This window comes from Zonotrichia albicollis, chromosome 13, assembly GCF_047830755.1.
Source record: "Zonotrichia albicollis isolate bZonAlb1 chromosome 13, bZonAlb1.hap1, whole genome shotgun sequence".
NCBI classification, from domain to species: domain Eukaryota; kingdom Metazoa; phylum Chordata; class Aves; order Passeriformes; family Passerellidae; genus Zonotrichia; species Zonotrichia albicollis.
In genome coordinates, this window is record NC_133831.1 from 2,468,061 (window position 1) to 2,482,378 (window position 14,318).

A 14,318-nucleotide genomic window follows, 5' to 3' on the forward strand; every position below is an offset into this window, starting at 1 on the left:
TCAAGCTGAATGAATCATGCATTAGTGACGGGGTGTGCAGCATCTCTGCAGGGTGACAGCTTCAGTGCTGCTGCAGCTTCCCAATCCCTGTGCTGCAGCAGGCTGGGGCACTGCAGGTGGGATATCAGGAGTTGAGATCCATGTTTTGGGACAGCCCTGGCTTTGCACAAGTGATGGAGCAGCAAAGGGAGGGACCACCAGCACCCAAACCCTCTGGGAACAGGGGGAGCTCTTGGCACAGGGCTTTCCTTGCAGGTGGAGGGGGAGGATGCAGTTGGAAGTTTGTTGTGGTTGGGGTTTGGTAAGAGGCTGCTCCCCTCTGTTTATTGATGTAAACTCTCTTGGAATGACGTTTTCCCCCTCAGTTTTCCTGAGGCAGGACTCACTTTGCTCTCCAGCCAGGAGCAGGGTAAGTCCAGGTGTGTTTTCCCTGATACTGAGTCCTCAAGGTGCTGCCAAGGACGTGAGGATTTGGGCAGAGTGTGATGCTTCAGCCAGCTGTGGTCCCACAAAGCTGTGGCAGAGGGGACTCCCAGGAGGGATCCTTCAGGATTTTGCATGGAATTCTTCCTTTTCCATCAGAGCCAAGCTGGCTGATTGTTGTCAAGCTGAGTGGGGGCATATCCAAGTTCTCTTCCCAAGGGACAAGCAGTGTTTGGCCACCAGTTCTGTTCCTCTGTGATGTCTGGGCTGGTGCATCCTGGATTTACTGGGGGTCATTCCCCTCTGGAGGGGAAGGGCAGGGCAGGATGGGGCAGGTGGGGTTGGCAGCGCTCCCATGGGTGCAGCACCTCCCTGCAGAGCCCTGTGGAATACAAGGTGCTATCCACAGCAGGGTCCACTGGCATGAGCCACATCTGGCTGGAATTTCTGAGATGCTGGGAGCCAGCTGGGAGACACAGAGTGGGGCCAGGATGGAGCTGTACACAGCACATGGAATGAGGGGCCAGGTCTCAGCAGAACCATGGGAAAGGCTCCTGAGGCAGAACTTTCTGCGCTGGGTGAGCTCAGAGCTCTGTTTTCACCTCTATTCCAAGTGGATTTGCTGTGTTTATATGGACATCTATCCCTCAGCACCCCAAGAGTGTATCTTCTATCCCTATAGCTGGAATTGGGAAATGGATGGGGGTCTTGGAGGGATTTCTATGAAGGGTGAATGGGGGACTCCCCTCACGGGAGCAGGACGAGAGCTGGGGCTTGGCTGTGCCCTTGCTGCATTTTCCCAACGGAAAGGAGGTGCTGCCCTATCCTGACCCCACATCCCTGTGTCTGTGTGACCTGGGGAGGCTTTGCAGCACCTCCTGGGCGAGCTGCAGCCCCGGGAGCTGACGCTGACACGAGCCAGATTTCGGAGCCGGGCGCAGGAGGCTGGCGAGGCCTCGCCTTGGCAGAGCAGCCAGGGGAACAGCTTGTGACAGCCTCTCTCCCTCTCCGAGCGCCTGCTGGGGTGCGTTCCCTAACCTTTCCTGCCTCGTTCCACTCCTGTGTTTCTCTCTCTCTCCTCTTTTTTTTTTTCTCCCTTCCCTTTCCCCTAACTGTAAATGCGCCATAAAAATGGATCAAATTGCTTAAATCACTGTCATTAAATCAGTGTGAGTCCCCCCTCCGCCCCTGTGCTCGAAGCCTGGCAGAGAACATTTGTTCCAAAGGCTGAACAGCCGTCTTATTGCTCTGAAAGCATATTTGCTGCTTGATGGAAGGAGGAGAGGAGGAGAAAAACAGCCTGCAAGGGAAGGAGGGGGGTGAAACCACCGGGGGCTGGCTCTCCTTGGACACAGAGGGGGGAGCAGGGGCTGTATCCTGCAGGCTGGGTCCATGGGAGGTGATGGGGTGACAGAGATGAGGGCACTGGGGCGCCCCCGGGGTTGGCTTTGATGGTGATGTTGGGGTTTCATGATACAGGGGTGGTGGGGATCCCAGCGCCAGCACAGACCACACAGCCCCATCCTGCAATCCTCCAGAAAGCTCTCCATTGAAGCCCAGCAGTGATGCTGTGGAACAGCTCGCCCTGGTGCAGCACAGGAGAGCAATGAATTCCCAGTAAACAGGGCAGGCTGGGCTGGTGAACCTTCCCCAGGCCCTGGGTTGATAAAGCCCTGCCAGTCCCAGCTTAAAGAGTGGCTTTAGACCCGCTGGTGTTTGCACATCCGAATAAAAAGCTTTTGCAAACGCTCACCACAGGCCCAGGGGAGCTGGGGAAAAGTGATTGCTCTGTGAATTCGGAGTATTTTGGGAGCCTGGGTTTTGGCAAGGCCGCGATGGAGGCAGAGACAAGGCTGGCTCCCGGAGCTGACGCCGGCACTGGGCCACACGGGGAAATGCAGGAATGCTTCCACCCAGGTGGTCTGGAAAATCCCTAGAGAGAGCAACACGAACGCCGGGGAGAGCTGGAGGCGGATCAAAGGGCTGGGGAAGGGGCTGCCACAGGTGGCAGGTGCTGGCAGGGAGAGCACATCCCAAAGGCACCGCTGTGCTGAGCCCTCCTGCTTTTCCAGAGCTCCGGGCTCTTGCAGAGCCCTTGCACTCACCAGCGGCTTTCTGGTGCTTTGTCCCCAGCAGGGTTCCCCAGAGGATGCTGGTCAGGGTTCCTCAGAGGATGCTGGTCAGGGTTCCCCAGAGGATGCTGGTCAGGGTTCCTCAGAGGATGCTGGTTAGGGTTCCTCAGAGGATGCTGGTTAGGGTTCCTCAGAGGATGCTGGTTAGGGTTCCTCAGAGGATGCTGGTCAGGGTTCCTCAGAGAATGCTGGTTAGGGTTCCTCAGAGAATGCTGGTCAGGGTTTCTCAGAGGATGCTGGTTAGGGTTCCTCAGAGGATGCTGGTCAGGGTTCCTCAGAGGATGCTGGTCAGGGTTCCTCAGAGGATGCTGGTCAGGGTTCCCCAGAGGATGCTGGTCAGGGTTCCCCAGAGGATGCTGGTCAGGGTTCCTCAGAGGATGCTGGTTAGGGTTCCTCAGAGGATGCTGGTTCCCCCTGCATCCAAGAGCCAGGACATCACCTCCTGCCCTGGAGCTGCCTCTGGGCTCTGCCTGAGCACTGAGGATGGGACTGAAGTTGTCTCCAGAACCAAACCTGACCCCGGGGGTGCTGTGCTGCCCATGGACCATGGCAGGGCTGTTGTAGCCTCCTGCTGCAGCGATCCCAGCTCCAAAGCCCTGAGGAAAGCAGGAAGATCATTTACACCAATGAGATGTGCTGGAGCAGATCCCCGTGTGTGGGGCAGAGCTGGGGGGCACAGCCCTGCTCCTGCCTCTGCCCTGGGTGCAGGAGCTAAAAGCCAAACTGCAGAACAGCTCCGAGGGCTGGAGAGCTGCCTGAATTTCCACAGATTAAAAACGCACCAGCTCGGAAAGGCTGCCCTGAGGCTGGGGAAAGGCTCAGCACGCTGGGGATGCCTCTGGGTTGCTGCTTTAGGGAGCCAAGGTGGCCCTGCCCAGCCCTTTGGATGTTCCACGCTGGCAGGGACTCCCATGCCCTTGAAGACCCCGTGGATGGTGAGCAGGGACCCCCTACCACGAGATGGGATCTGACTGGAGCATTTCCAGCTCCCCCTTGGAAATGGGAGCATGGAGAGGGCAATGCAGCCGTTCCCTCCTCGTGGGCTTTGCAGATTAATTATTCCCAGGGTAAGGAGCTGCTTAATGGCTCTCCCCCTCCACCCCCCCTTCCCATGGGAAACTGCAGGGACAGCTTCTCCTTGTCCCTCAGGGGTGATGCATGTCAGGCTTAATCCCTGAGCATCCTGCTGCTTGCTGGGGACACTCAGAGCTGATCCTTGGCCCCGATCTGAATCAGGAACAACTCAAAGGCAGCAGCAGTGGGTTAGCATCTCCTGATGCTGTGGCACAGGAATGCTCCATGGAGGAAAGCAGGATTGATAGGAATAATCAGGTTTCGTTTAACCATATTGAACTTTAGGGTGAGGGGCAACTCCCCCGTTCCCAGCTTTTGGTCTTTACTTTGGTTTCTGAGTGCCTGAGGGCAGCAAATCTGTCTTGATAGAAGTGCTAATGGAGAAAAAAATGGATATTAATTCAGGGGAAGTGTTTCCAGACAGGGATTCATCTTTGTAAGCACCACTGAAGCTGCTCTGCTCAAAGCAGGAGCAATGATTTTTTCCAGCTGCATCCCACAAGGATGCTGAGGGACAAAGCTCATTTTGGGCTCTTTTGGACCAGATGCAGACCTGGGGTATGTATCTCCCAGGTCTCCCAGCTGGTGATGGCAGACCATCCAAAAATCCACTTTACCTTCAGGTTCTACATGCCATGAGGCAGTACAGAGGAGAGAGGGTGATTTTCCTTCTTTCCTCCCCAAAAACCCTCTGAGAAGCAGAGATGTGTCATCATCCCAGGCATGTCCAGCCCTTGGCTTGATTTCCCCCAGCCAGGCATCCTAGGAACAGAAATTTCTGCCCAGGGATGGTGAGGGGAGGAGGGAGCAGATCCCTCCTGGCAAAGGCAGTGGCTGCCACGGAGCCCTCACAGCTCCCTTCACAGCAGGTGTGTGTTTATTGCTTCCTGCTGGGAAGGGTGACAGCTGGGATCTGTTTGCTCAGGACCTTGTAAGGACCTCGTGGGCTCAGCCACTCTCTGCCCCTGCCTGCCTGGAGCCCTGCGGTAGGGATAAATCCTGGCAAACCTGGCCTGGTACAGCCTGTGAGCTGCTTCACCAGGACATCCATCTTGTTCTGGGGGCTGGTCACCTTCTGAGGTTAGGAGCCATCAAGGACCTCTTTGCATTGGCCAAACCCTCAAAGAAATTCATCCAGATGTGCCTGGGAGTAACTAGAATTGCCAACAATGGCCTGAAAAATTGAGCCATAATGTTCCTCAACATACAGAACCCTCTTTCTCACCTCCTCAATGGCTGGACTGTCCTTCTCCTTGAGCCTTTGTTTTCTGTTGGGGGTTAGGATTTTTCCTTCTCTCATGGAATTTTGTCCCATCTGTTGCTAAGAGAAAATAACGACTGGTATTTAAGAGACAAAGGAAATGGCCAAGATGGGCGAAAGGTGCAGTTGGCTACTCTCTTACCTGGGGGGTTTTCTCTTTGGAAGGGCAAAGATACCTCAAGATTTTGGTGGGGGCTGAGGAGCTGGGCTTGGCTCCTCTCGCTGTCAGCATCTGAGGGGAGACAGGCTGGTGTTGCTGTGGGGAGAGTTCACCACCATTGCGGGGTTCTGTCTCCTGCTGTCTTCACCTACTGTGAGTGAAGTTCTGCTCATGGGAGCAGCCATTCCACTGGGATTTTATAACACCCAACCTCAGTGGAAGGCGCCTTCACCATCTTTAGGGTGAGGGGCAGCTTCCCCGTTCCCAGCTTTTGGTCTTTACTTTGGTTTCTGAGTGCCTGAGGGCAGCAAATCTATCTTGACAGAAATTTGTGCCTCAGGGGAGAACCCGGAACCCTGGGCCCTTTCTCCCTCCAGACGAGCTTCTTCCGGTCATGTTCATGAACCGGGCTGCCGCTGCCCTGAGTTTTTTGCTACGCTGCCTGCTGGGACACCCTGTGGCTCCTCCTACAGCTGTAGAGTTTCAGATACATCTTTAACTCCTGTGGGATGTGCTTCTCCCTGCCCTTCCAGCGCTGTTCCTGCTGTGGCCTGCCCTCGCCATCCATCCCACCATCCAACCCAGCGTGAGGGAGCCCCGCGGCACCACAGCGCCCCCTGGCGGCTCGGAGGAACCACGCCCCGCCCTGCCCGGCCCGCAGCCAGCAGCGCCCCTGGTGGCCGTGCTGGGAACTGCAGTGCAGGGGATGCGCCCGCAGGCGGGAGAGGCAGCGCTTGGGTTTCTGCTCCTTTTGTTGTTTCTTTGCCTTTTTACACATCCTAGTAAAGAAATGTTGTTCTTTTCCCCTTAATGTCACCTGAAAGCATCTTAATTTCAAAGTTATAATAATTTGGAGGGAAGGGGGTCATATTATTTTGCTGTTCCAAGGGTGGTTCCCGCCTTCCTTGGCAGACACCTGTCTTTCAAATAAAGATGCTTTCCCAGGAGTGGTGTCCACCCATCAGATGGACCCCGAGGCCAAGAATCTGGCAGAATACAGCTGGACAAGGCTGGCGGGAGCTTTGCTCACTCCTCCAGCCTCTCTGTGGTTCCTGCCCTTCCCAGTGCTGGTGGGATCTGGGCTGATATCTGGGAGCACCTTGAGTTTCTGTATTCCAGTGAACTTCTGCTTCCCACTTCTTTGCCAAAACCAAAGCATTTCCAAGCCACGCTGGTGCTCTTAAGCCATGTGGGGTCACATCCATTCCTTCTCCCTAATGAGAGAAGGGAACTGGGACCAGTAAGGAAAAAATGGGAAGAGCTGACATGAAAGTGAAGAGTGAGGGAAAGCTGTGGGGGCTGAGGGCACATCTGGGGATACTTTTCTCCAGACACAAGGAGGATGCTGGGTGGATTGGGATGCACAGCTTGAATCCATGGACTCTTGGGAACACCAGATCTACCTGGGAGGTGGGACAGTGGTAGAAATTAAAGGGATGTCTCTGCTGGGAGGAACACCTGGGGCAGGAAGGAGGATGCAGCCCAGTTGTAGCTGCCTGGGAACCTCTTGAGCTCTGGAGCTTTTTCCTGAGGAGGCCCCACAAATCCCACGGTGGGATCTTGGCTCGAATTGCACAGAACAACGTATGGATCCAATAGAGCACAACCCCTGCTTGTCAGAGCTGCCGCCGAGCTCCAGCAGATGCAAAGTTTCGAGGAAATTGTGGTTTCTCCATGTGTCTCTGAACCAAACAGGATCCAAACAGGGTCCCTCTCCTCCACCTCCTGCTCTCCTTGGGAGGTAGCAGGACAGCAGGATGCTTCTCTCTCTGCTTTCCTCCCTTGAAGGGATGGAGGAGGGGATGTGATTCCCTGCACATGGCTTTCCCTGGGGAGATGTGCTGGTGGGAGAATAATCCCTTGTGTATTTGGAGAGCAAAGCTCTTGGTGGCAGCCTGCTCCAGCATCCCCACGCAGGTAACAGGGCCCAGGCGTCATTGCTAGGCTCGTTTTCAATTAAAAACTGATTTGCTACAGCCCTTTGCTGACCTTCAGCCTGGCAGGCTGCTGCTCTGCAGGAGAAATCAGCCCTGCTCCCCACCTCCCTCCCTCCCTCCCTGCTCTTGTTTCCTTCCCCCATGCCCGAGATAACTCCCTGTCTTGCTCTGTCATCATGTCTTTATCTTAACCCTACAGATTTTTCCCTTCCCCAGCGAGCTGGATGATTTCTTAATGCTTATTGACAGGGGTTTGTGAGCACGATATAGGACCCGGGAGCAGGACACAGAGGAACCTGGGGGAGGTCCGTGCTCCTGGTGGCAGGAGGGGCCACGCTCAGACAACGCAACACCCTCAGCTCGTCTGACAGACCCATGGCCGTGCCCACACCCTGCTCCTGATGCTGCTGCATAACCAGGATCCCACTGGATTCTCCTTCCCCAGAGTCCTGAGACATTTCCCATCCCCAATTTGTGCCAGCACTGCTGTTGCATAACCAGGCTCCCATGAGATTCCCTTTTCCTGGGGCTCTTGAGGCATCTCCCCACTGCTCACAGAGCACCATCCCTCCCTCCTCCCCGCGTGCCTTGGAGCTTTCAAGGCCGTGGCGTGGGCAGGAATTGCCAGGCAGGCTCTGGCTCAGCAGCTCTGGTGCCAAGCCTGGGGACCCGCAGGCAGGGCAGCTTTGGCCGGGCCCTCTGCCAGTGCTGGGACTGCAACGACAGCTTTGGATTTAGCAATCTGCAGACTTTGCCTTCCGGATGCCAGCCTCCCTGTACCTCCTATGGATTTGCTTATGAGAGGGAAAATTACGGAGCTTGGGAGGGAGGGAGGAGGGAGTTACCTGTTGGGATGGGCACTCTCTGCCTGGGGATGGAGATGGGGGTGGGAGGAAGCGTGACTCCAGGGTAGGCAGCAATCCCCTGGGGACGGAGATTGGATCTCTACCCCGGAGATTTGATTTATTTCCTGGAGATTTGATTTATTTCCTGCGTGGAAAGCATTGCCCAGCTCGGCTGAGTGTCTCTGCAGGCTCAGCTAGCAGCAGTGCCTGTAAGGAAAATCCTTAAGTGAGAGATAACAGGGACATGGGACCAGAAAGGCTCTTTGCCAGCCAGAGGGGTGGCCCAGGCACACTCGGCTTTGCCGAGGCGGTGGCAGCCGGGCTGAGCACGGGCACGCTCAGCACACACAGTGGCATCAAGGGACAGCGGGGTCCCGGCCAGCCCGGCTGAGCCCCCGGGGTGGGAGCCGGGCTGTCCCCGCTCTCCCTGTCCCTGGACCAGCAGAGGGCAACAGTGACCTTTGCAACCGCCTTGTCCCCAAAAAATCCCCCTCCCTGCACCTGGGAGGCTCGGCCGGTGCATCCTGGCTGTGGGGGACACGGGGACCCTGGGTGGGCCCATGGTCGTGTTCTGGGAGCACTCAGCATGTGCAGAGTGGTGGCACCTGGAGTGGTGACCCCATCGGTGCAGTGACAGTTGCCACCTTGGAGCCCATCCATGGGAAGGAGTAATCACTCCAAAGTGGGAATGATCGTCTCAGTGATGGCTCCGAGCTGGGACTGGTCACCCCATCACCCCATCCATGACCCATTAATGAGCTCCAGTGTGGGCTATAATCCAGGGAAAGCTGCTCTGTGCCCAAATTTTGGGCCTAAGCAGGGCCTGGAGCTGCCCCCAAGGGTGATGGGTTTACCAGCAGCAGAGCTGCTGTGTTTCCTAGCCTGTGAATCCTCCCCGTGGACACAATTTCAGGTAACAACCAGCCGATGAGAAGTGCTTGGATGCTTCCTTGAAGCCCGAGTAACATCCCTGGCGCTTTGGGAGAGAATGACTCGCGGGAAATGCGCCGGGATGGGCTGTGGGATGCGGATCTGGAGGAACAGGGCTGCAAAGTGCGAGATGGGCACCGCCAGAGCCGGCTCAGCTGCAGCAGGACGAGCGCCGAGGGACCTGAAGCCCAGACAAGATGTGAACCATCACCCCCAAGCCTCAGCCGCCAGCCCCTCCGCAATTAGCCTCCTGAACCAGCCAGCGGGCTGAAGCCGCAATTTTCTTTCTGGAACAGCTCTCTCCCTCGACCTGCGCCAAGGTCACCCCCAGAGCGGTCGTTAGCGCCGCATGGAGCTCCCATTAACGCCCCGAGCTGCCGGGAGGGGCGGCGGGGCAGCCCCAGCCCTGCCGGCCCGAGGGGAGGGAGGGGGGCCCTTCGATCCTCCCGCAGCCGCCGTGGGAGTCGATCCATTTGCTGCAATGAATGGGAAATGCTTGAAAGGCTAAACCTCAAATGAGGTATTGACTATCTGCCGAGCCGGGCAGCGCTACCTGCCGCAAGCTGAGCCCTGCTCCCATCGCTCTGGGTGTGCCTAAATCCGCTGGACCCTTCCCCAGGCTGTGCCAAAGGGCTGCTGGCATCCCAGCGCAGGGATGCTGGAGCGGGCATCACCTTGGCATAGGGTGTTCCAGTGCCCGCTCGCCAGGGAGCCGGAGCCTTCTGTGGGGCTGAGCTGCAAGGCGAGACAGTAGGGCTGAAATCCTGCCGTCACGCTTGGGTTAATATTAAACCATTAAATGTGCTCAGCTCTTAATAGAGGGGCTGGTTGGAGCCTTAACCCTGTGTTTGCTGGCAGTGTCCGCCTCTCCTCTGCCAGGGATGGCAGTCCTGGCCCTGCTTTGCACGTTCTGCCTGCCGAGGTGTTTGTTCTACAGGCTGTTTCCTTCTATTTTATTTAATTTCATTTAATTTCATTTAATTTCATTTAATTTCATTTAATTTCATTTTCATTCCCCCCCCCTTCCAGATATTCTCCTGCCTCTTTTCCCGCTCCCAAATCCAAGGCCACCCCGCCAAATATGTTTTTAAAAGTCTATTCATTGGAAATGCCGCGGTACTCTGCAAAAAATGGTGTTTGAACAAACTCGAAATCATACTTTAAAGAAAACACAGCTGTTTAATTACAGCCTGCATGCAAAGCAGCCTCCATCATGTGAGTGGAGGAGCTGGGTGCTGACTGTGTGTTTGGCCTCTGATCCCCTTTAATCTCCGCAGTCAAAGGATTTTGGTTTGATTTCCTTTTATTTCCCCACCCGCCTTGGAATCTGCAACCAATTTGTTGTTGTTGTTTGGGAAATAAACCCCAGGGAAAAGGTCTGGATCCGGCAGAGCCGGGCTCGCACCGGCTCTCGCCGTGCCGCCTCCTGGTTACCCCAGCGCCAAGAAAAAAATCTGTTTTCCCTTTGCCCATCCTGCTCTGCTGTTTTTGGCCCGTCTCTCTCCCGCCCCGAAGGAGCCGATGACTTTCGCATCTGCTGCTGCATCTGTTTTCCCCATCGGGTCCGAGAGCGCCGAGAGCTTCAGCTGGGAACAGGAACCACTGCCGAGCCAGGGCTGGGGGGGAAAACCTTCCTCCCATGTGCCTCCTCCGCGAGGAATTGAGTGTGAAAAGCAGGGGGGGTGTGCGAGTGGCTGGGTGTTCCATGGAGCCCTTCAGAGGTGGGAAATGCAGCCCTGAGTTTTGGGCAGGAAGAAGAAGATGGGGATTCCATTCACACAGCTGCCCCTCACATCATATTTTTGGGATGGGGAGTTTTTTGGGGATGCTGAGGGCAGCAGCCCGTGTTTTTTGGGGATGCTGAGAATAGCAGGCTGTGTTTTTGGGGATGGTGAGGGTAGCAGGCTGTGTTTTTGGGGATGCTGAGGGCAGCAGGCTGTGTTTTTGGGGATGCTGAGGGTAGCAGGCTGTGTTTTTGGGGATGCTGAGGGTATCAGGCTGTGTTTTTGGGGATGCTGAGGGTAGCAGGCTGTGTTTTTGGGGATGCTGAGGGCAGCAGGCTGTGTTTTTGGGGATGCTGAGGGTATCAGGCTGTGGTTTTGGGGATGCTGAGGGCAGCAGGCTGTGTTTTGGGGGATGCTGAGAGCAGCAGGCTGTGTTTTTTGGGGATGCTGAGGGTATCAGGCTGTGTTTTTGGGGATGCTGAGGGCAGCAGGCTGTGTTTTTGGGGATGCTGAGGGCAGCAGGCTGTGTTTTGGGGGATGCTGAGGGCAGCAGGCTGTGTTTTTTGGGGATGCTGAGGGCAGCAGGCTGCTTGGTGGGTGAGGACACACAGATGTTGCTGCAGGCTGCAGCTCCAGGTTCATCCTGGTACAAATCCAGCGCTTCCAGGCTCTGCCTGAGGGGGATCCAACAGCAGCGAGCAACAAGGCAAACAACCCCTGGCCCTGGATTAAAGCACAGAGCTCCAGGCCAGCCCTGGTTTGCATGGCTGGGGGGCGGCCGGGGGCTGTCCCCGAGCTGCAGGGGCAGGGTTGGTGTCCCAGGGGATTGCTGACTGCAGAGCAGGACCACCAGGGCAGCAGGATGAGCTCCCTGGGCTCCGGCGGTCAGTTGTTCATCCAAACAAGATGTGGGCAAGGTGGGAGGGTGAGTGTCCTCATGGTGTCTGGGGTCACCAGCTGTTGGGGACAGTGAGTGATGTCTCCTTGTTTCCCTGAGGTGACCCCGGGCTAACTTTGGCCGGGCTGCACACAATCCCAACCTTTCCCTGTGCCTCTCCTTGCCCTGCTGAGCTTTACCCCGTGCCTCCAGCCCTGCCAGCCCCTGCCTGGACCCTGCACCTTCCAAGGGCTCCAAGCTGTGCTCAGCTCCAGCCTCCAGCTTTGATTCCCCCTTGGAGGCTGCACCAGCCTTTCATTGCTCTCTGCTCCTCCGTGCCCGCTGCCTGTGCCATGAGCCTTTCCAGGCGAACATTAAAGCCTTTGTCTGCTTGGGAGTGCGGAGCAGACCATTTAGGAGGAATTAGTGGTTACATTGAAAGGGGAAAATAAGGGCTCCTGGGTTAAATGCACTTTAAATGTCTTAATAATTGCAATTGGCCAACTCGTTCCTCCCCGGAGCCAAAAGCCTGTAATATGGGAAGCTTTGCTCTAATCAAGAGCAGCACTGATACCTTATGTAGGAAGCCACATAGGATGGAGGGAATTATTTCCCAGCGCTGCCTGTCTGTCATCCCCGGGCTGCCGGCCGGCCGCTCGGAACCCGCTGGTCACAGAGGTGGCTTTGGGGTGGCTCAGAGCCCCAGGGACTGCAGCCGCGCTCCGTGCTCCCAGCCGGGGTGGCCTTGCCTTGCTTGTGGCAGTGCCTTGCTTGTGGCAGTGCCACCCCGGGGCTGTGCCCCTGTCAGTGCCATCCAGGTGGCTGGCGGAGCCCCCGAGCACACACAGCCCGGCTCCCTGGCTCCAGCCGCCGCACAACCACGTCATCCATCAGCGATGACAAGCTCCTTTTGCAAGGAGCCTTTGTTGGCACCCGGTGCCGAGCCAGGCGAGGGGGGAACGCGGGGCTGGCTCGGCTTGCGGCAGACCTCCAAGGCGAGAGCGCCGGCCCCGGGTGAGGAGCAGCCCCCTCCCTGCCTGCCAGCAGCCGGGGGAGGGAGGTTAAAAGGTGCAGCTTGGAGGAGGTTAAAAGCAAAGCAGCTTTTAATTTATAACGTGGCCGAAAGAGAAATGGTAGCCAAAAAAGATAAAGATGCTGAAATAGCTGGAATTCTCCAGCCGCCGCGACTCCGAAGGGTAAAGCCGCTGGAATGTGTGTGTGTGTGTGTGTGTGGAGGGTGGGGGTTCTGCTCTGTCCCCCTCGGGGTGTCCCCCACATCCCCAGTCTGAGAGGCAGGAGGTGGTGATGCCAGGGCACCATACAACCCCACCAGTGACTGTGGGGTGCAAATCTTCCCCTGCTCCCACCCCCTTGGCTGATTTTGGAGCAGGATTGGACCTGCTGCCCCCCGGCCTGGGTGAGGGCAGGCTCGGAGGTGCTCCCAGGGCAGGGCTGGGGGCCAAAGCGCCTCCGTGCTTGGGCTCAGGGCTTGGCTCGGGCTTTCCGAGCTCAAATTGAACGGCTGCCCGAGGAGGAGGAGGCGGCTGCTCCTGCCCTGGAAAGCAGAGTGAGCAGGGGCTGCCCCCCAAGCTGGGTGCACCCCCACGGCATGGTGGGTGGCAGAGAAGGGGTGCAAGCCAGAGGGGAGGTCTGCTCTTCCAGACGGGCCATAAGGCCGGGTCTGCCCTTCTGCAAGGTCTTTTGCAGCTCGGGTTTCTCAGATCTGGGTAACCTTCAAGCAAGGCTGGCCTTTAGCACCTGGCTGCATCGCTCAGGGCTCGGCCACCGGCCCGTGACGGGGACCAGCCCGCTCCCCATCTGCTCCCTTCCCTCTCCCCATGCACTCACAATAGCCCATTCACAAACCCATCCCGGCTCTTGGAAGGGAGGAGGAGGAGGGAAAGAGCCATCAAACCCTGTCTAGATGGGGAAACGCCCCCAAAAATGAATGGGAGTGATCCATCCCCTCACTGCCACACTTGCAGGAATGGGGCAAAGCTCATCCCAGCTCCAGGGGTGAAATGCCTCTGTTGGGGAGGCTCGAGGAGGAGCTGGTGATGCTTATGCCACCTTCTCGTGCTGTGCCATCTGCTCTATGCTGGGAATGCTGGCTGGAGCTTTTTTTGGGGGTCCAGAAGAGGAGAGATGGCCCAGAGCAGCCCTGCCCTGAGGATGCTGGGTGGGAGCTGTGCATGTCCTGGCTCCCTGCTGGAGAATCCAGCGCTCTCCCCGGGCTGGCAGCACCTCCAGACACGGGTCAGGGGGAGAAAGAAGGAGCTGCTGGAGCTCTGCAAAGTGCAGGGCCCGGCTGTGGGTTGGCCTCGCAGGGCCTGGCAGAACAAGGTGTCCCTGTGTGGCTCTGGCAGCGCGCCGGGCACGGCTCAGCCGCAGACACCGCTCATGTGTCTGCCAAAGCTGCTGCCTGAGCTGGGCTGGGTGTGCACACACACACCCCTGATCTGAGCTGGGCTGGGTGTGCACACACAACCCCCTGCTCTGAGCTGGGCTGGGTGAGCTGGGCCTGGTGTGCACACACACACCTGCTCTGAGCTGGGCCTGGTGTGCACACACACCCCCCTGATCTGAGCTGGGCCTGGTGTGCACACACAGACCCCTGATCTGAGCTGGGCCTTGTGTGCACACACAACCCCCTGATCTGAGCTGGGCCTGGTGTGCACACCTAACCCTCTGCTCTGATTCTGGGCTGGGTGTGCACACACACACCCCTGCTCTGAGCTGGGCTGGGTGTGCACACACAGGCCCCTGCTCTGAGCTGGGCTGGGTGTGCACACACACCCCCCTGATCTGAGATGGGCTGGGTGTGCACACACACACCCCTGCTCTGAGCTGGGCTGGACATCCACACCCCAACCCTCTGCTCTGGAGCCCAGAGCTGGGCTGCACATCCACACACAGCCCCTGCTCTGGAGCTGGGCTGGATGTGCACACACAACC